At 39.6% G+C, this 22,988-nt stretch overlaps 1 long non-coding RNA gene across 2 annotated transcripts; it reads left to right on the top strand.

Annotated features, from left to right (window-relative positions):
- The first annotated feature begins 225 nt into the window (after positions 1-225).
- Positions 226-22,762, top strand: LOC150019727 (uncharacterized). Of its 2 annotated transcripts, none has more exons than XR_016509290.1 (3): positions 226-378; positions 21,506-21,545; positions 22,477-22,762. It is a non-coding gene; the product is annotated as an uncharacterized LOC150019727 (long non-coding RNA). The 2 variants fall into 2 exon arrangements; XR_016509289.1 differs by having other exon boundaries at positions 22,371-22,762.
- The last annotated feature ends 226 nt before the right edge of the window (positions 22,763-22,988 follow it).

Here is a 22,988-nt window from a genome sequence, read left to right as displayed (position 1 = left end):
CGGCTTCCTCTTTCCCTTGCTTAACCTTTTTTTCTCTTAATCCTTCCCGATCTGAATCTACTGATTTTATATTTCTAAGCAATTAATTTTTTGGCTGGGACGCGCGCCATCCACAGGTGTGGATGACTGACAGCGCGCTGATAGACTCCATCTGTTGGCGGCTGATAGCAGCCTCCTGGGGGCTCCCGGGTGCTGTCTTCACACTCGTCAAAGCCAGCAGCCTAATCTATTTGCTAGCAGGCAGAAAAGGGCCCGCAGCTCACATTGTTATTCAAGAGGAACAATCGGTTACAGACAACACGTTTAGGGGCACAGTGGGGAGGCTTCGGGAGGGCGGCAATGTTCCCGCAGCGAGTCACGGCTCCGCCAGCGCCCACGGTATGTTTCCCTCTGCGGAAAAAAAAGGACAGGATGGGGAGATGGGAATTTAGTTACAATTCTAAGGGGGAAACTTGTAATTCCTGACTATCCTTGGCGTCAAACTTTATAACAGAAAGATAGGAAAACGGGGTTACCATAATTATTATTTACTTTGTGATGTAAATAAACGTTTACAGAAAAGGTAGGGCTGGCGTCAGAGCTTCTGGAAAGACTTGCTTGAACTGGTGGGTGCTTCTCAGAATGTAAATAGCAGATTTGGTGATCTAGTAAGGGACTTTGAGCAGCTGACACTACATGTCAACAGAAAGACAGGTTTGGCATGCATTTAGGATAGGTGAGGAGGGGATAACATTAACATCACTTTAATAGTAAAATAGATTCCATAGGTTATGGAGGACCAGAGCAAAGGTTTTTAATTCAAAATGAGTTTTTAAACATTTTTTTAAATGATGTATATGTAATAACTAGTTAAGGTTTAGGCAAATGGTTGAAGTGGCAATATTTGGGTAATATTTCTGAGGCCTTAAAAAGCAAGAATTTTGTGCCTTTCTTGTCTCGTTATTTTATAACCTCAGACACCATTTAAGGGACAATTTAGCCTCATTTAAATGCACCACCCCTACCGTTGCCAAAAGCAGCAATGATATTCAAGCGGTGATGTATGAAGTTGGATTTTTTAAAAAAGCATTCTTTAATGTATCAAATTGGGTTTTCCCCCTTTCCTTCCATTCCTCCCCCATTCCCTTCTCTTTGGAACTTGGTAAATACAAGTCCTCTCACAAGATACAAGCACATCCGGGACCTTTTTGAATCCATACTGCTGGTGACAGTTTGTCTCAATGGACACCTTAGACCCCTAAGCATCACTCCAGCCCCACTGACATGCATCCAACCTCCTCCCTAGGTGCTTTTACAGTATCTACTCCAGAGGACAATCTATATGGAGATTTGAGAATTCCTAATGGTTAAGCAATTTAAATGCATATCTATAATAACCATATCAAATGAGTTGTTAAATGCGTTCACAGCTGATACTTAAAGGATTATTGTATTTTGATAAGCCTTTTCTACTTCTAGACTTAGGTCTAACATCATCTACTCGAAAGAATCAGAGGTGATACAAACAGAAAAGAATAAAGTCTGTGTCTAACAAGCACCAACTCCCGTAGGTTTTAAGTAATAAAAACATATTCAGGATTCAATCAGCTATGTTCATACTAGGTATGTGGTATGGTGGGAGCAGGATGGTGGCAGGGGCAGGTATTTTGGGTGAATGGCACTAAATAACCAATTTACATTTACAATGGATTATTTGCATGGCAGACATAGATTTTCAAGGCCATGATAATTGACAAGACTCAGATGTCTGGAAATATTGCTTTGTAAAACCTTTATGACTCAATTTGATTTTTGATTCCTAGTGCCCAATTCTGTTCTTGACAGAATATAATCTATCTATAATACTTCTGAGATGTTTCTGCTCTCCAATCTGGCAATTTCTCTGTCAATCCATCTCTACATCTTCTTTTGTTCTTTATCCTATATTCCAATCCAAATACAGGCAGGTGAAAGTTCTTCCCCTTCCCCACCTTTTCCTGGAGGATGGAGAGGAAGAGGCATCTGGGCTGGGGTAATATATGCATTAGTGCTTAGACACTGCCCATAGCTCCTGTCTTTCACTCTGCCCTGACCTGACCTCAGCTCTGAGGTCCTTGAGGAAACCTGAGGTTATGCAGAGGGAGTCATAACACAGCCCCTTAACCCCTTCACCAACATCTCTGGGAGAGGACAACTATCAGAGAAGGAACTGAAGAGACAACAGTTCCCTCACAAGTCGTCAATTTATAGAAGAGTTTCCCTCCTGTTTCCTGTTCCTAAAACAGTTTGAGGAGGTCAGGTGGAAGACACAAGTTTTTTTCTCCCATAAACTCTGCCTCTGTTGTTTCAGGTTTTGTTGTCTCATGCCCAAAGTATCTCCTGACAAAGCTAAAGAGTATCAACAGCCCCTACAATCACGAGTGTTCTTTGGTTTAGTTACCAACTGGGGGAGTGTCTACACATGCCAGGCAGGCAGAAAAAAGCACACCACCCTATGTCATATCAAAATATGTAGTGTTGTTCATTCACACTGATCAGGATTGAAAGCCCAAGGCCCCACATTATAATAAAATATATTAATATGTATTTTAGAAAATATATTTTTTAGAAAACTTATAATCTAAATTCAAAAAGTGGAATAAAAAATACAAGGACACTGAAGAAACCAGGCAGATCTGTGTAGAGATGTAATTTAAATATAGAGTTTTTATAGATCTAATGGAAGCTAAGCATATGAGTTGTTTCATAGCTTTGAACACAGTGCTGTTATGGTTTGCTCATATTTGAAAGAAAGTCAACCTGTTTAGGATTACTACCACACATGACACCTAGGACACTAAAAACTCCCTATATTAAAGTTACTGAAACGATAGGTCTGATGTGGTCCCCAGGTAGATGACACTGTAAACAAACAAACAAAACAAAACAAAACAACTACCCTGAAGGAGGTGGGAACCTGGGAGAAGTCAGGAAAGGAAGACAATTAAATCTTGTTTTTCTGGCCTTGAATAAGTATCAAGCATGATGTTTGAGAACTTCTGGGAACTCTGACTTCCCCACTGACTTGGGATGGTGATGACCATCAAGTGTGTCACTAAAGAATTCCTCCTGGGAAAAGGCAGTGGCTACATCTTGTGGGTGCCAAGTAACCCAGCTTTGGATTGTAGCCGCCAGGCCAGACTGAGGCCCAGATCTCTCCTGTGCTCCTCCCACAGCCCTGGCGTGGGAGCCTCAGAGTAGAATGGAGCATTGCTATCTCAACAATTTTCTCTAGAATGAGCATGTGTGTGGAAATTCTTTCCCTTTTCTGAATTATTTGACGTCCTTTTCTAAATATCTAAGTTTGCAGAATCACAGAAAAGGACTCTTAATAAATACCCATTGTCTGAGCTCAGACTGCTGTAACAAATTAACATAGATTGGGTGACTTAAATAAGAAACATTTATTTCTCACTGTTTTGGAGGCTGGGAAATCCAAAATCAAGATGCTGGCAGATTCTGTTCTTGTGAGAACCGCTTCCTGGTTTACAGGTGACTGACTTCTTTTGTACCCTCACACAGTGAAGAGAGAGACCAGCTCTCCTCTCTCCAGTGTCTTCTTAGAAGGGCATTAATCCCATCATGAGGGCTCCACCCTCACAACCCAATCATGTTCCAAAGACCCCATGTCCTTAAAACATCATCTTGGGAGTTGGGATTTTAACATGAATTTGGAAAAGACAAAAGCAGCCAATGACAACAGTTAACATCTCTGGACTTCACTTTCCTCATCTATCAAATGAGAGCTATGCTTTCTGAGGTGTAATTTTGTTTAGCTATAAAAAGAATTATAGATTCTAAGCCTAAAATAATTCAATATGGATGCAATTGTACTGTGTGTATATACTTTTCCTGTGAACCCCAAGGAAAAAACGCACCTAAGAAATATACCTGGTAGCTAACTGAACTCAAATTTAAAAAAAAGAAAAACAAAAAACAAAAAACAAACAAACAAAAACCCAGAGCCTTGCAGCTATCAATGTAAAAAACATTCAAACCTGTAGAGAATTTTTGTGAGTTTACTTGAGCCAAAATGATGACAATTGCTGGGAAGCAAAATCTCAAAAATTGAGAAATGCTCTGGAGAATGGCAGTTCTGCACCTTATTTTATACATAACAACCAAAAGAGGAGGCATAAGTATGTAAGTGGGTTGCATGAAATCCATTGGTGATAGATTAGGGAGGTGGGAGGAAGCAATGTGGGGAAACCTCTTGGATTGGATAATAAGTAAAATGATAGACACAGCTTTTACATAGGTGGGTACAGGATAGTTAATAGTCAATAATTAATAGGATAACAATCGAGGGATTTGTGGTCCGGTGCCTATGCTTTGAGGAGTCCAGATAAAGGATATTTGACATTCTAAAGATACCTTATCTTAGATCAAAAAGACTACAGTCTCAACTAGGTAAAGACTGACCTTCGTTAGGGAAAAATACTAGCCTATGATATGACTTGCTTTTAGATAGAATGTTTTTAACTTCAGACTGTCCTATGTGGTTACTTCAAGTCTCTGAGTTTGTAAGGCCACCACACAGGCCATTCCTGAGCTTGTCAGGTTTAGTATGTGGCCCCTTTTCTTCTACACGATCATTTTTACACAGGGGCCTCTCACACAAACTGTTCTTCAGGGAGAAGCCCACACTGAGCTGCCTGCCTGCCTGCTCTATGTTTCTGCCATCTGAGACAGCTCTTTAAAGGAGTTTCTGGAATCCTATTTCAACCAATAGGACTAAGGCTTTCCCCATCTAATCACAGCTACACAGACCTAACGAATCAAAGCAGATCTATTCTGACCAATCAGAATTGGTGCCTTTTGGGCCAAACTGTGAGGACTTAGAGTTCTCATTTGCATGAGGACAGACCAATCAGGGACCAAGGGCAGGGACTTCGGTCCCTACTGGCTAACTCCCATATGGCTCTAAGAGCACATTTTTCCTTTCCCCGAATGAGCTGAAACATTGAAGATGGCTCTCAAGAGTAAAGCAGAATGGAGCAGACCAGTTCAGGCCAGAGCAGACTGGCATGAGGTGGAGCAGACCAGTGCAGGACAAAGAAGACTGACAAAGAGCAGGGCACAGCTGTCAAGCCAGAGAGAGGCCTGGCCCCAGAGCTTCCTGATAGCCCTGGTGTTTTCACAGCTGTGCTGTATCACAACTGAGCTGTTTTGCACTGCATAAAGTTTCCTTCTTTGCTGCACCCCAAACTGGGTATTCCTGTTGGCATTGAATTGGTGCCATTGACTATTGGGTGACACTCCCTAGACTGTACACTTCTTTAAAACACAGATAAATGTGTCTTTCAGTATTATATCCCCATTACTGAACACACACTGGATGTTCAGCCAATATTTGTTGAATGAGTAAATGAAAAATGAATTCCTCCCTAATAATCAGGGAATAGGTATAACAGAAATTAGTTTGTGGGCTTATGGAGAAACTGGTGTGTACTTCTGCACACTTATCTTGGGTTTTAATGGGAACCCTATTGCTATAAAAATATATGCTATTTCCAAGTGTTCTTCTGTGAGCTTCCTTCGGCCTTTTTTCAAATCTTCAAAAGAAAATAATCTGAAATGCCTGAATCTATTTTGTTGTATCAATTAGCACATTGGTTTTGACTGGTAAAATTTTTTGCAATACCCAGTGGCAAAAGTTCTGAGCATGAACAAAGCATCTAAGATTCAAACAGAGCTGTGGGAGAGCTGGCAAAGTCTGCACTCGACATAGAGCATTTTAAGAAGTTGCTTGGCTAAATAAACCTGCTGTTAATTTCTTGTACCAAATCTACACCTGTCCCCTCTTCGGTGTTTGCTACAGGGCAAAAATCTAGCTAATGGATCATTTTGGTTCAGTGTTTCATTGAACTGGTTCAGTTGACTCCAATTCCTAAGATAGTATTTAACGAGAACAGGATACATGCCTTTTCACATCATAAGTGCATGCTAAAATTATCTTCCTTTATGTTGTAGCTCACACATCTGCTCAATTTTGCAGCGAAACTAAATGGTTAAATGTCTTCCAGTTTGTTTTGCCACCCAGGGTTAGAAAGAAAATAAGCCATTTATCTTCAAAAGCTCCCATGAGGCATGATGAAGGGTGTGCTGCTTTTACGTAGATTTCTGTAGCAAAGTGCGCAGTCATTTAAAAGCCAGTGACGTATTTTGAGGATTATTTATTTCCTATCTGTCAGCCCCTACCTTTAGATTTCATATCTCCGCGACACTGAAGTGCAAGCTAACTCAATGCTGCCCCCAAGTGCCATTTCAAAACAGGGATACAGATGGGAAGAAGCAAAACAAAGAGCCACTAAGCCTAAAAAAGAAACACATTATCAAAATCCACCATATATCTTGAATTGCTCTTCCTATTGCTATTTTAAAACAATATGTTATGAAATGAAATCAATACAACAAATCTCTTCGGAGAACCTGCTCTATGCTGTGTGTTGTGTATACAAAGAAATAGAACATGATCTAAACCTTTAAAGGCTTCTATACAAGTTAGAGAGACAATAATGGGTTAAAGGTTAAATAAAAGACTAATAGAGGTCACCAGAATATGTGAGATGAACTTAAAATAATGGTAAAAAATCAAATTTGTGTAGCTGATGTTTAAAAGTACAATACACAATACCATTTTTTCAGACATTGTGGTAAATCCTTTGCATTCATTATCTCATTCCATGTGCACAGAAACTCTTGAAGAAGGTAGTAGTGTCGATTTCATTTCTTTCTCTGAATGAAACAGAAGCTTTCAGTGGAGAGCAAAGTCACTCAGCAATGATGAGGCAGAGCTGGGACTGACTTCCGGTTTCCCTGGCTAGAAAGCCTTTGTTCTTACCTGAGATGCTTTAAGGTAGGGCCACCTGACACTAGGGCAGGGGGCTATCACATGAAGAGAGGGAGTTAGGGAAGAACTGGCTTTTCTAATGAAGCCAGCAGCACTTTTTGGTTTGGTCAAGGGAGCAAGAGGTTTTTAGTCAGTTAGACTTGTGAGCCTGGATTTGAATCCCAGCTCAGCCACTTAACTCAGTGTTCACTTGGGCAAACTTCTTAAACCCAGTTTCCTCTTCCTTTAAGTGAGAATATAATAATACCCATCCCTACTGTACATCAGACATGTATGAAAGTGTCTGATCCATGGTGGGGCAGCTCATAAAATCAGTTCCCTTCTTCTTCCTCATGGGAGATGAGTAAGAGTCTTGGACCCAAAGGGTCACGGCTCTGAAGGTCAGACAAAGAAGTGATTCCCAGAAAATGGAGTCTCTCTGGAGGAATTTTTGTAACACATTCAGGCAACTAAGTGCCAGAATTTTATACATTATGTAATATATACTTTCAAATGCCAGCCTAGAATGTATTGGTTTCCTTCCATAAATGTCTCTGATCTAATTCCTACACCCCTGGAAATGTAGCTGAGAAAAATACAGATGACTATAAAGATAAAAAAGAAAAATTATGAGGGCCTTTCGAGATCAGATTTATAGCTTACATCTCTAAGCCATTTATTACTATATATTAAAATTGGGTCATATCTGGGGAAACTCACATCATTACTTTGTTAAAAAGAAAATCATAGTCCTTAAATGGCATCAGTCATGCTAAAGCCCATGATACAAAATCTAGATTTAATTAATACCTGACCTAAATGCTGTTTCATTCTCTCCCAGAAATATAAACTTAATCAACCAGCCTGAATTTTCTGGTCAGCACCAATGAGGTAATCTGTCATGTGTGCCCTCTTTATCCCCCATAGAAAGAAGAAGCGAACTGTATGATAAAAATCCTTGATGTTCATTTGCCCCCAAAAGATACCCTGGTCTAAAAATAATCCTCTCTCTTCTTTTGTTAAGAGCTCCCTTGCCTCACCCTTCTTTCTATAAAAGCCTTCCATTTGGTACGACCCCTCCAAGTGCCCTTCTAGTTGCTAGATGGGATGCTGCCTGATTCATGGATGGATTAATGAAGCCAGCTATATCTTCAAAGTTACTTGGTTGAATTTTGTACTTTAACTTTGCTCAAATAAAGTCTAAGATGCTGTTGACTTAAAGGATGCTGTGGGCCACTGGGTCCTATTCTGCATCATGGAAAAGTCCTTCTTATAGAAAGCAGACTGCCAGTGCTATACAATTTTAGCACTTTCCAAATTGCTGTTGCTATATATGCAATTTCCCTGATGACTTGAAATAGTTAATTTGCTTTTCCGAGAATTTAATTTAGGGCTGAGCTGTGACTCAGGCTGTGTCTGCATGGGGAGATGAAAATGAACCTAAGCAGTTTGTTCATCTGCTTTTGACTTCATGGGGCTCTTTCTGCCTGAGTGAAACTTCCCTTTTTCTGAAAATTGCAGAAACCCAATAGGCCCAATATCATTCTAGTGTGATTTGCTTGAAATTATACTTCCCCTTTTAAAATACTTGTTTTATTTTGAAAATAACCCAATTAACAGTTTTTTTCACACTCTGGGAAAATAGATATTTATGTCTCTTTATCAGAGGCATTTGATTTATAGAATTTATGTTTCTTCATCAGTGAATAGCCTATTCAAGGAACACTTTTTAGCTTTTATAAAATTTCTAAAGAAGAAGAAGGGGAAGGAGAAGGGAAAAAAAGGAAAAAAGAAGATGGAGTAAGAGGAGCAAAAATGAAATTTCTCTGACATTATATTCTGATCCCAAAGGAAGATACAATTTTGGCATTCCCCAAGGCATTTAGAATTCCCTGTGTAATTTGGGAAATTCCAATAGGAGATTTATAATGCACTTGCTTGTCTTCCACTGTTTTTATCTGCCTCCAGTGCTCAAGTCTTCTTATTCAGATTAGAGTTCATGGCTCATTAATCAGTACAATTCTCCTGCACGTGTTACTAAATCCCTTCCCTGTCTTCTTCTTCCCCTTCACCGTATTCACCTGGCATATAGTCTATGTGGACTCAACCCACTTCTCTGCCTATTCTACTCTTGTATCTACGGTGCCAAATACAGTCGGAGAAAAACCATACTGGCTGTGTGGCTGTGAATTTATGAACCTAAACCTTGAGGCGCCTTCTGCATTGCCCACTGATCCTGGATCCTGGCCACTTCACTCACCTACATTCCCAGAGGATTATTCATGCTTGCTCTCTTTTCAACCTCTTTCATTTTACTCTTAACTGATTCCTTCTTGTTATTTGTCTGAGATGAAGGGAATGATCAGAAAAGAACTTTCCCTTCTTCCTGTCTGAAAATGTACTACTCCATTTGCATCTGTGCCCATAACCCTGTCTTCCCCACTATGACAATGGGTAAAACTGCTCATAGCTTTACCTATGGTCAGCCCCTCCACTCAGGCACTGGATTCCCTCTCTTCTCACCTCCTCAAGGATGACGTTCGTTCGTACAAAGAACTTGAACAGAGGCTCCCCTCTCACCTCCCCTCCAAACTACTGTTCCATTTCTTTGTTTCTTTTTATAGAGAAATTGCCTAAAGGACTTATCTCTGCTTACTCTTAATACTTCCTCACTTCCCATGCTCTCTTGAAAACAGCCCAATCATTTACTCCACTATCTCACCAAAAGTCACTCTCAGCCAGGTCTCAGGGATGTCTGCTGTAAAAAGCCCCTTCTTAGTCCTCTGCTTGGCCTTTCCTCAGTATCTCAGGCCCATCTGATACAGTGAGCTCCCTCTCCTTCTGGAATCATTTTCTTCACTTGGCTTCTGAAACACAGAACTGTCTTGCTTGTTTCTTCACTGACTTCTGAGTCCTCCTTCTTTTCCCAAATTATAAACTTTGAAATACACCAGGGCTTAGGCCTCAAGTTTCTTCTACATTCAATCCACAGAAATGATAACAGTACAAAATTGTAGCAGTGGGGAATTGTAACCCACCCCACCATTCTTTTGACATTGTTTCCATAAATGCTGACTCTGACTAATATGTAGCTTATAGATGACCAGCATGCTTGTATAAGAATTCTTGGAACTAACTTCAAAAGGAACAGACTCTGACCTTCAGGCATCCAAGCTCCTGGAAAGTTGATGGACTTCAACTATGGATTCAGGATGGCATGGAGCCAGGAGGATATGGATTTAGGATGATGTGGATCCAGGATGATGTGGAACAAGGATGACTAAACCAGGATGATGCCCCCTGGATATCACTTGCTTTACTGGAATGGACTGCTTATCTGCACATAGAGAACTTTGCTACACTCTCCATTGATCTCTTCCTTCTGTTCCCATCTCCCTCCTTATTAAAATCTCGGCCTCCAATGAAATGGGGAGATGGGCTTTCAGATGTTAGTCCCCCATCTTCCAGGTGGCTGGCATCTGAAAAGAAACCACTTTCCTTTACATCAGCACCTGCCTCTCGCGTATTGGCTTTCATAGCGGCAGGCAGCTGGACCTGCTTTCAGTTACAATATCCCAGTCCCATTACTATAAATAACATCTATATATATTGTTGATTCCCAAATTTAAATCCCAGCCCAGACGTTTCTCATCATCATTTGTCACATATTGTACTGCCTGCTCACCATTTCCTCCTAGACGTTCAACTGGGATCCCAAACCAAACTGGTTCAAACAAATTGCGATCCTTTTCCACCCCAACTCTGCACTATTCCCTTGAGTGTCACCTGTCTCAGAAAGGTAACCCTCAGTTAATCAGGTTCATTGTGCAGTTCTCTTTGAATTCTTTTTTTTCCCCCTCACCAAATTCCACATTCAGCCCATCGAAAGATCCTGTTGGCTCCACCCTGAAAATATGTGGGGAAAAACACTGCCCCTTGCCTTCTCTCCTGCTGCCATCTCGGTGCAAGGCATAACCGTCTCTCATTCACAACAGCCTCCTCCCTGGTGGCTCTCCTTCCAGACTTGCCACCCACAATCCAGTCCCAGTACTGGAAGTCATAGGGTTACCCTTTAAAGCATCAGTCGGATAATGTCAAGCTTCCACTCTCAGCTCTCCGATGATGATGTTGTCTGCCTCATTCAGAGTTAACCCCAAGCCCTTCCCATTGTCTAGGGGCCCAACCCTTCACTCCACTGGCTACTTTCTCCTCACGCAGTCTGCTTTGTCTCAGCTGGTTGCAACTAAAACACTGCTCTCTCAGGGCATTTAAGCTTGCTGCTCCCTCTCACTGACAGTCTCCCTTCCAAACATTCACATGGCTTGCACACTCACTTCATTCGGATGCCAGTTCAGATGAAGTCTTTCTTGAACCCCCACCTCTGAAGTAGCTCCTCTGTTCCCCTCTATCCCCTTATCCTGCTTTGTTTCCTTCTCCGTGCTTCTCACTACCTGATGGTCCATTGATGAAATACCAGCTCCAAAAGTGGAAATAGTACATTATAATAATTGACCTGCTTTGGCACTATTAGTCACCAGAGGAAAATCAACACGAGAGCAGGAGAAAATAATTTGTGAAGGAGTTTCTTATGAGGGATTTGTTCAGGTAACCCAACCATTACCTTACTCAAGAAGTGTGTGCCTAATTTCACATATGGATTTGTTGCTTAGAATTTAAACACCAACACCTTTTCCATAAAAGTATTATTATTATTTACAGTCCCAGGTGAGAGAACAACTATTTATTTCACCCATAACAATATTGGCTGAGTTGATGTCAAAAATCAAAGATTGACATTAAAAGGGGGAAAGAGAGAGAGAGAGAGGAGAATCTCATATTTTCTTGAGTACAGGACCATAGTAAATAAAATTCAGCATATGGAATTGGTTTTTCCCACTTCCATTTCTCAATCCTTCTCTGTTCTATCTTGAGCAACTTATTGTTACTTCTATCATTTCTTCCAAAGAAACTCAGACTCCAACACTATTTTCTACACTCTTATCAAAATGATTATATCCTTGGCATACTTTTTTCTCCATTAGGCATTAGGAGGTTTTCAAATTGAGGTAACTAATTAACTTTACAGTAATAGCTCTTCAACATCCCAGATATAGCCCATTTCCCCCTAAATGTGTTTCCAAATTGATGGACAGTCAGCTTCTCAAAGTAAAACAAGAAAGGAAGTTTTATAGTTCTAGTTGGCTCATTTCTGCCTGTTTTAGTTTTGGATTTCAATTCTGAAATTATCAAATTTTCAGTTATCTCCACAACTCGGCTGCAGTATTAAAGAGGGAGAGAGGGGTCAGAGGTGGGAGGGGAGACAAAGCAGCACTTTCTCTGAAGGAATGAGTCATTTCTAAGTTAGATGTTGCTGAAATCCCGAAGGCCCTGTAAGCCTCTGTGTATTGACGCAAACCTCCAACCTGAAATGCTAAGTGCTTAGGTTTCTCTTCAAATCCTTGCTACAGCTTTGTTAGATAACTACTGTCAGAATGAGTGAGGGGAACACAGGGGAAAACTAGCTTACTTAGTGATTAATTGGGGCTGGTTCATGTTTAATCACAACTCTCAACACAGACTTTATAATTTAAACTTTACTAATAGTCTTCTTGATTTGTCAGCCACTTCTACGGGCTATTTTTGAACCAAGAGCCTCCCTTATCTTTGGCATTAAGCAGGCAGTATTAGTCTCAGGTCTTCAATTTGTTGTGAGTCATTCAGTGACTAAATCAAAGATGCGTCAGAAGCAAATAAGTTTCTCCCCGACCTAGTCACTGATAATAATAATGAGGCAGACAATTCCACTTCAGCTTCTTTGGGATAATTCTTCAGTACCTTGACATACTAATTTCCATAAATATATTGGGGTCTAAAGGACATAAATCACTTGGGGTATTATGACAGAAGGATGTGCTTGACATACACGTGTAATACTCTTTTTATAAACAAATACATAACCAAAAGGTAGTAATTCAGGCGCCCTTCCTCATATCACATATTTTTGGTGACTCTGCTGCCAGCTGTTCACATCATACTTATCCATGATCTCTAGAAGAGTTGGAATGGAAATGCAAATGCTATATCAAAATTACAGTTTCCTCAATTACATTTTCATCTTGAAGATTTGCCTTAAACTCTTTGAGAACAAGGTGACCCAGTTAAAAGAAAACATTGTATTTGTTTAAATATTAATAGGAAGGCAAGACACCCAATTCTGGTAGATTTCTTAGAAAAACACAGATGTTATTTACCTCTTCAGACAATTCAAATGAAATTTAGATGTAAAGAATGTACTTGTTGTTCTGAAATAGGGTTTATAGCACCAAATCTGTTTGAAAAACCCCAATGCTAATATTCATAAAATGTAAACCCAATATAATCTGAAGTAACAGGAATGATTTGAAATTAAATCACTTTTTATAATTCAATATTATGATCATCCATAAAAATAAGAACATCTGAATTTTCATTACTTCTTTGTCAATCTGACTTTAATAGTATTATCTCAATTCTATGTCAGGATTAACTAAAAATAGAAAAACTCTAAGCTGAATGCTAGTCTATAAAATACTAAAATATCAATTCATTATTTGTGCATGAGGGGTAGGGAAGAAGGAAATTAGGCATTCCTGTTTACCATGGTGCCTTGCATAATGGACAAGCTTTGAATAATTATTAATTATTATGATGAAAATAATTACATCAGTCATCACATCATTTTAAATAGTGCCAATGTCACTAAAATATAAATAGAGAAGAGAAAGAATAGAAGTTATTCCTAAGGAGAAGCGTTAGGAAGAAAATATCATTCAGGATTTAGCTTTAAGATTAAACACTGGCAAATCACTTAAGCGATCTAGTGGAATTCATGGGGACACTCAAAATAAACAAACCAGTCACTTTGTATATGTATTTATACATATTTATTTTAAATGTTTAATGTCTCACCTTTGAAAATTTGTCTTCTGTTTTTTATGATCTCCTAGCAGAACAATGAAGTTCCTACTTAGGTAACTAACAAACTATAGAGAATAGCCAAGTTTCCCCATTAGAAATGTGGGGAAGAGTAAGGAGAACATTACACATAATCTCATTTTCACAGATTTGTCCTTCCTTAAAATGGGGTTCATGATCCTTCACCAATTAATTATTCAGGTGTTTTATAAAGGGAAATTTTGAGATGATTCCCTCTTATAACTCTCCAACCTGCAACTTCCATATGATATGTTCATTTTCACCTCTTGATAACAGTCGCATCTCAATTGTTGTGACGTGTTAACTCCAAATTATAAACCCATTATTTATGAACTCCAGAAAAGCCATAGAATCTTCAGTGGAGTTACCCCACAATTTCATATTTCATTCAAACCAGTTGTGTGGATAATCAACCAATATGACAACATTGCTAAAAGGTATGCTCTGTGCTCCATATGCTTTTAAAAACATCAAACTTGACTTCCAGCCAAGAGGGAGGTGTAGACAGACACACTGCATCTCCTCCACAACTAAGAAGAAATACAACTACCTCAAAACTAGAAACAACCAGAAGTTCCAGAAAACCAAACTGCATGAAAGTCCAGCAAACAAAGATATAAAGAATAAATACTCATCCAGACAGGTAGGAGGGGCAGAGAGGACACGGTGTGGTGGCAGCAGCAGCAGTGACAGCAGCAGCAGGCCAGCGGAAAGCACAGTCACACATTTCAAAAAGTCAGGAGGGATACCTGGGGAGCATTCCCAACTCCTCACAGGACCTCACAACTCACAGGCCCAGCACCGGGGAAAATCAAGCCTCATTGTTTCTGACTGTGCAGACCAGTGGGGGTTGGGGTGGAGGCAGAAACTGCTGGTCTCTCAGCAGAGTTTGCTTGTTTAAAGGGCCCCCACAGTCCTAGAATGTCCGCAGACCCACCCACTCTGGGAGCGACGGCCAGGGCAGCAGTAAGAGGGGCACCAGTCCAGTGCGGAAGTGGGAGAGGTACCTGGAAAAGGGGTGAGTGCTGGTAAAGAGGCATTTTTCTCTCGGATTTCTCCCCCACATACAGTGCCACAACATGGCGGAACAGGTCGCCCTGTACTGATGAATCCCTAAGGCTCCACCCCTTACAACATAACAGGAGCGACAGCTCTACCTGGGATGCAGAGGCAAACAAACACAGGAGCCTGTCAGAATGAGGAGACAGAGAAGTATGGTCCAAAAGGGGAAACAGATCAAAGTTCCAGTGGGAGAACTAAGCAACGAGGAGATAGCCAACCTAACAGATGAGGAGATAGACAACATAGCAGACACAGAATTCAAAATACTGGTGATAAAGATGCTCACAGGCTTGACAGATATGCTTGAGTACAGCAAACACATAAGAGAAGTGAAGGCTATGCTAAGTGAAATGAAGGAAAATTCACACAAAACCAATGGTGAAAGGAAGGAAACCAGGGTTCAAATCAATGATTTGGAACATAAGGAAGAAAAAAATCAACCAGTGAAGAATGAGGAAGCAAGAATTGAAAAAAATGAGGAAAACTTCCCAATTTTTGCAAAGGAGATGGACATACAGGTCCGGGAAGCATGGAGGGTCCTGGGCGAGCTGGACCCAGAGGAGACCACACCAGGATGCATCATGACTGAGATGCCAAAGGTGAAAGATGAAGAGAGAGTCCTGGGGGCAGCAAGAGAGAGGCAGAGAGTTGCCTACAGGAGGTTATCTATAGGACTATCAGCTGATTTCTCAGAGGACACTTTGCAGGCAGGAAGGGACTGGCAAGCAGTGTTCAATGTGATGAAAGGCAACCTGCAACCAGGATTATTCTATCCTGCAAGGCTATCATTTGGAATTGAAGGGCAGATGAAGTGCTTCCCAGACAAGGTAAAGCTAAAGGAGCTCATCATCACCAAGCCATTATCATATGAAATGTCAAAGGAACTTACTTAAGAAAAAGAAGATCAAAACTATGAACACTAAAATGACAACAAACTCACAACTATCAACAACGAATATAAAAAATAAAAACAAAATCCAACTAAGCAAACCAGAATAGGAACAGAATCACAGGTATGAGGATCATTTGGAGGATTATCAACTGGGAGGGGGGAGAAGAAGAAATGGGGAAATGGTGCAGGGATTAAGAAGCATAATCGGTTGGTACAAAATAGACAGGGAGAAGTTAAGAATAATATAGGAAAGGATGAAGCCAAAGAACATATATATACGACCCATGGACATGAACTAAGGGGAATGGGATTGCTGGAGGGAAGGGGGTTACTGGGTGGAGGGGAGCAAAGGGGAAAAAAATTGGAACTACTGTCACAACATAATCAATAAAATATACTTGAAAAAAACAAACAAACAAAAAACATTAAACTTTTCAATGGGGTGGGGATTGACTGTGGGAGAATGGTTGAGTGGAGTGGGATGGGGAGCAATGGGAGAAAATGTGACAACTGTAATAGAAAAACAATAAAATAAAAAATTTTAAAAATCAAACTTTTCATTTTAGAGTAGTTTTAGATTTATACTAAAACTATGAAGGTAGTCCAGAATTTTCATGTACCCCACATTCAGTTCCCCTATTATTAACATTTTACAATGCTATGGTACTTTTATCAGCATTAATAATCCAATATAGATTACAATAATAATACATTATTATTATCTAAATTCTGTCCTTTATCAAGATTTTCATAGTGTTTATCTAATATCCTTTTTCTTTTCTAGGGATCCCATCCAGAATACCATGTTACATTTAGTCATCGTACTTCCTTAGTCTCTTCTGGACTATGACAGTTTTTCAGACATTACTTGTTTTTGTTGACTTTGACAAAAAAATGTTAAACATGCATAATCTGACATCTGTATATTTTCTTTGGTGAGGTGTCTGTTCATATCTATTGGTCATTTTTTAAAAATAAACGTTTTATTTATATTTAATAACCCTTTTAAAGCATACAATTCAGTGTTTCTAGTGTATTCGTCGTCGTCGTCGTCGGCAGCCGTCCGTCTCGAGAGACGATGGTGTAGCTTCTTAAGAGTCTATCTGCACCGCCGAGAATGGCTGTGCAGTCCGACTCGGGAGTGACACGGTATCTGTCTCCTCCCTCCTCCCGTGTTGAATCGACATCTTGCGATGACGCTGGAGTGTCCTCTCCAGTGAAGCTGAAGCTACAGAGCCTGGGCAGGGTGAGGCAGGGTGATATGGAGGGTCTGCTGTTGTCCATGCAGCAGACCCCCCCTCTCTTCGCAGCTGAAGGGTCCAAGGGAAAGACGGAGTCAATACAGCTTGGCTTCAGGTGCGCCGCAGGAGTTGCCGGTGTTGACTACAACGTCAAACCGCCTTAGGGACTCCGGCTCCGGATTTTCTGTCGGGGTTTACTCCCTTAGCCTTTCCCCTGAAGAGGTATGCTGCAAGGCAGCGGAGGTTTTTTGGAGTCAGAGTTTTCCTTCTCTGATGTGCCCTGACTGGAAGATCGAACCAGCGACACTTAGCTCGCAGGCCGACGCTCAATCCACTGAGCCAAACCAGCCAGGGGCATTCTAGTGTATTCAAAGTTATGCAAACACCATAACTCTCTAATTCCAAAACAGTCTCATTATTCTCCGCAAAAAAACCCATACCTGTTAGCGGTCACTTCCTATTCTTCCTTAATCTCAGGATCTGGCAGTCACCAATCTACTCTGTGTCTATAGATTTGCCTATTCTGAGCTTTCCATATAAGTGGTATCCTATAATGTGTGGTATTTTAAGTTTACTTTCTTTCACTTAGAATGATGTCTTCAAGGTTTATACACATTGTAGCATATATCAGTACTTCACTCCTTTTTATAGCCAAGTCATACTTTATTTTATGGATATATCATATTTTGTTTATCCATTCATCAATTTTGGGACACTTTTTCTACTTTTGGCTATTATGACTAATGTTATTTATTTGCATGTTTTTGTATGGACAAAGGGTTTCAAGTCTCTTGGTAGAGACCTAGGAGTAGAATTGCTGGGTCATGTGATAACTCCATATTTAACTCTTCCAGGAACTGTCAAACTGTCACCCTTAACAGCCGTACCATTTTACATTTCCACCACTAATGTATGAGAGTTCCAATTTCTCCTCGTTCCTGCCAACACTTGTTATTTTCTTCTTTTTAAAATTATAGCCGTCCTAGTAGCCATAAAGTGTTATTTCCATGTGGTTTTGATTTGAATTTCCCAAATGACTAATGAATGATTTTGAGCATCTTTTTAGGTGTTTATTAGCCATCAGTATACCTTCTTTTGAGAAACGTCTATTCAAATTCTTTGCCCATTTTAAAATTTGTTGCTTGGCTTTTTATTGTTAAATTGTAAGAGTTCTTTATAATTCTCCATCAAAGTTCCATATCAGATAGATGACTTGCAGTATATTCTCCCATTCTGTGGGTTGTCTTTTCATCTTCTTTTGATAGCACTTTTTGAAACACAACACTTTTTAATTTTGATGAAGCCAATTTATTTCTTTTTCTTCTTTTGTTACTTGTGCTTTTCGTGTCATATCTAAGAAACCATTGCCTAACTCAAGATGACTGACCTTTATACTTCTTTCTTAGAGTTTTATAGTTTTAACTCTTATGTGATCTATGATTCATTTTACAATAATTTTTACATATAATGTTGACTAAAGGGTCAAACTCCACTTTTGCATGTGGCTATCCAGTTGTCCCAGCACTATTTGTTGAAAAGACTATCATTTTCCTATTGAATTTTCTTGACCATAAAATGGTCATGTTTAGAGAAAACCAGAAGAATGTGGCTTCATAAAGTTAAAACAAGAAGTTGTTTTAAAAGGAGGTGTCCCATCCTGATGAAAGCTCCAGACAGATGTGTGAGTTGAGGACTCAGCATTCTGCACTAGATTTAACAGTAAGAAAGTTGGTTCAAACCTGGTGAGAATAGTTAAATGTCCCAGGGTGGTTCGAAAAAAAAGCAAGATATCTTATGCAAATTTAAGCCTGTGATTTCTGAAAATCTGACAAGAAAGCCTTAAAGCAAGGAAAGTAATTATCAGAAATAATAAGGCATGACTGCCTAGAATACTGGTTTTGATTTCTGACCATGGTTTCTCATGTAATAAAAACAGCTCAAGCTTGTCGCCTTTTTCTATTCAGTTATTTCCACATTTTATGAGAATCTCTCATAATAAGCAATTTATTTAAGAAGCCTTATGTATAATCACAGTTTATGATGAAGTATGGTATCATTTCCTTAAAATATTTTAAGTGTAGCTTTCTTTTTATTCTGGAAATGTAAACATAAGGCCAATTCTAGGACACGGCTGTGATTTCTTCATTTTCTGCAGCTTTCCTGGCAGGAAAGAATAGTCATTTCTTCCTGAATGTGTAGGATGTTATTCCAAGATAAAATGTTCTTGAGTTTTAGGACAATTACATGCCATCTGGAAACAGGACAGCAGGGTCCTTACTGTTTTAGATTGAGACATCTTAAGACAAAGTGAAATGGGATGAATCCTGTTCTGCTCCTTCCCTTCTGAGCATCCTCTAAACCAAGGACTTTTTCTCCATAGCAGGAGCTGAATTTTAGGTAGCCTCTGTTTGCTGTTTGTATAAGATCAAAAGCCCACAACTCCAAATGCATCTAAGTGACAATCCTGAACTTATGTATCAATCTCCAAGAACTTTGGAAATATTTAGTGTGCACATCTCCCCACTTCTCGCCACCCCCTACTCTAACATACAGCCTGAGGAAGCTTTCTGTTAGTCTTTAAAATGCCCAGGTACCTGCTTTCACTGTACTTTGCCTCAGGAAGCAGGTCTTTTAACCTAGGAGAAGACCCTAGCCCTCAGTCTAAAGAGATTTTAAGACAAAGCCTCAAGATAAAGATCAACTGTAATTCATCTCCTCTGCTCCTTGATAATCTTTATGTTTCCTTGTGTTAATAATGGTAATCATTAGTAGTATCAGTGCTAACATTTACTGACCACATACTATGTCTAAGTATGGTTCTAAGTGCTTTACTCATTTAATACAAAAACCAAATGAAATAGGGAAAATTATCGTCTTTGTATAGATAAGGAGGCTGAGACAGAGAATGGTTAGATAACTTGCCTGTGGGTGCAGCACCCATGGTGGCCCCGGAAAGATGCCATTGGAATTCTCCATGTAGATTCCCCTGGGCCTGAACCACACCTGACCTCCTTGTGTGCAAATGACAGGGGAGCGATTGTGTCACCTCCTAGACAACATCAAGGAATGTGGGGTCAGGACTCAACAAAGGGGCAGCCTTTGTTTCCGTAGGCACTGGAAAGCTTAGTGAGTGCAGAGGATTGCTAGAGCTACCGGACGGAAACTGCACGTCGGAGTCAGTCTCCCTTGTGAGTGCAGGCCTCTGATATCTTCCGTTTGTCTGCACTCAGGAGGCAGAAGCTCACAATCCCAAAATGAGAGAGACACTGAAATACTAAGTTTGGAAGGAAGGAAGGAAGGAAGGAAGGAAGGAAGGAAGGAAGGAAGGAAGGAAGGGAGGGAGGGAGGAAGGAAGGAAGGAAGGAAGTGAGGGAGGGAGGGAGGGAGGGAGGATTGCACCTTTCACTAAACTCATGGCTCTTGTACCCTTTCTCTACCTGACCCAGAGAGTATTCCTGTTTTAACATTTGTTCCATTTGTTTTAAATAGTAAATGTTTTCACAAATTTAGGTACTTAGGATTACCACTTTTGTTTTTAGCAAATATATGAAGAGGAAATCTCAAAACACATATTTTGGAAGGGAGAGAAAAGGTCAAACACAAATTAATTAGCATTGTATTTTTAAGTAGAGACCCATCTAGTGGCCATGAAAGATACCGTACACTTATCCGTGAAGCAATCACCCAGGAATTCAAAGTAAAAACAAGTGAGATGAGAAGCAAGGACTAGAGAGGCCTTGGCGATTTCCACCACAGTTCTCCCTTGGTCCATTATCTGGGATATATTTTTACAACTATAGTTGTATAATTCATCTTTCAAAATGCAAAAAAAAAATTTTAATGCCAAACTTAGAAATTATTTTTTGTCTTCTTTTGGTAAGTGATTTTATAGAATATTTCTTTCCATCCTTTGAAATTATAAAATTTATATATACTTTAAAAACTCTTGTAAGAAGCACATACTTTTTGTTTCTTTAGATTATTTTGTCAGCTTTATTGAAGTGTAATTTATGTACAGTAAGCTGCCACCATTTCAAGTGTGCAGTCAGTGGGTTTTGACAGGTGTATACACCCATGAAAATACGGCCACAATCAAGGTACAGATTCCCACAGCCTCCAGAGTTCCCTTGTGTGATGTTGTGGTTCCACTCTCCCCACTCCTGGCCCCACACAACCTCTGACCTGCTTTTGGGCACTCTAGGTCAATTTGCATTTTACAGAATTTTGTATAAAGAAAATATTATAGTGATGTGATGAGCCATTTCACTCAGAATAATTATTTTGAAATTCATTTGTGTTGTGTATTAACTGGTAGCTTATGCCTTTTTGTTGGTGTGTTGTATTACATTATATGGATATACCACAAATTATAACACATGTAGATGTCTAAGTTGTTTCCAGTAGGGCCTGTAATGGAAAACTTGTTATAAACATTCATGGATAAGTATTTGTGTAAAATTATGTTGTTATACTCCTATCAACCAGGGTTCCAGTTGCTCCATATCCTCACCAATGCTTGATAATGGTAAGTCTTTTTTAATTTTACTACTTGTAAGAGGTCATCTCATCGTAGTTTACATTTTTCCCTAATCAACAATAATATTGAGCCCCTTTTCATGTTTATTTGTGAGTATACAGACAAAAAGGAAAATAAACAAATAGTACCATTCACCCAATCTCCCATCTCCCATCTTTGGGACCAGGGTGCCAGATATTTATGGATTTGGGTAGTTTTCCTCAGAATGGATATTTTGATTCCTGAGGCAAACAGTCTTATTGTTTGAATCTTAAACATTAGTATGGCCCTGGTATCTATATTTTCCGAAAGTAATAAAACCATCTGAATATACCCAATTTACTTTAAATTAGCTCAAATATAATTAAACTAAAACACCCTCTGTGATTTTAAAGAAAGTATGAAAAATTGCAGCATTGTTCATAGCCACAAAGATTGCAACCATTAAATACTCAGAATATTTACTAAATGACAATGGAGTGTATAAATTTTGCCTTTATAACATGGAAAACTGTGCAACTCTTAAGAATAATAGCAGTGTGACATTTATTCATATGGAAAGATTTTACAATGTATTTGACCAGAAAATTTAAATTTTAGAACTACATTTAAATATATTTTGTTACATATGTGTGTATATGTTAATGTATTTATGTATAAATATACATCGATATCTGTAAAGTTGTCAATAGTTTTCCGTTAATTTATTGTTTTTCATTCTCTCTTGCTCTTTTCTTATCTTTTGAATTAACACTTTTTACTGAGCACTGGGTGGTAGCCCAGGTGTTCCAGTCATGTAGTCAGACCCTGAAAGCTCATTTCTGCCTCCCTCAGGGCTCCTTCATTCCCAGGTGTGCTCTTCCCACATTATGACAGCCGGGTAGCAGCAGTGGCAGGCTGACAAGCAACTGGCAGAAAGAAATTGTCTTTTCCCCTATAGATAAAAGAAAAGTCCACTCCTGGAAGTGAACTCCCTTGAACTAGTTTGGATCCTGTGCTCCTACAGCATCTGAGGACTACAAAGGCCTGGGCCTGGAGGGATTGGCCTGCACTCCTAGCCTGACACGCGGATGATGAGTGAGGCTGGGAGGGCCTCCCAAATAAAACCAAGCTGAAGCGGGAAGGAATATGCGATGTGTGGAGGACAGGCAAAAACTGGTCATTATATCGGCACCCTAAGATTTTTTAAAAGATGTCTGGATTTCCTGTGTCTAAATTAAGTAAAACCTGGCCATATTAAAATGCTCAGTCTCTTTCTATTCTTACAGCTTTTTGAAAATACAGTTTATGTTTTATTCATCTTTATAATCCGTGCACAGAACACAGTTACTAACACATTGGAACCATTGATTTTATTTGTTGAGTCAAAGTATATTTTAAGAAGTCCTGACTATAATTTGCCACAAGATGTCCCCATAGCTCTGGAAGATGCTTTCTATCTCCCTAGGCAGG

This window comes from Furipterus horrens, unplaced genomic scaffold (genome assembly GCF_987537825.1).
Source record: "Furipterus horrens unplaced genomic scaffold, mFurHor1.1.pri manual_scaffold_2, whole genome shotgun sequence".
NCBI lineage: Eukaryota > Metazoa > Chordata > Mammalia > Chiroptera > Furipteridae > Furipterus > Furipterus horrens.
Note: the sequence above shows the minus strand (reverse complement) of the source record. Positions and strands in the feature narration are given on the sequence as shown.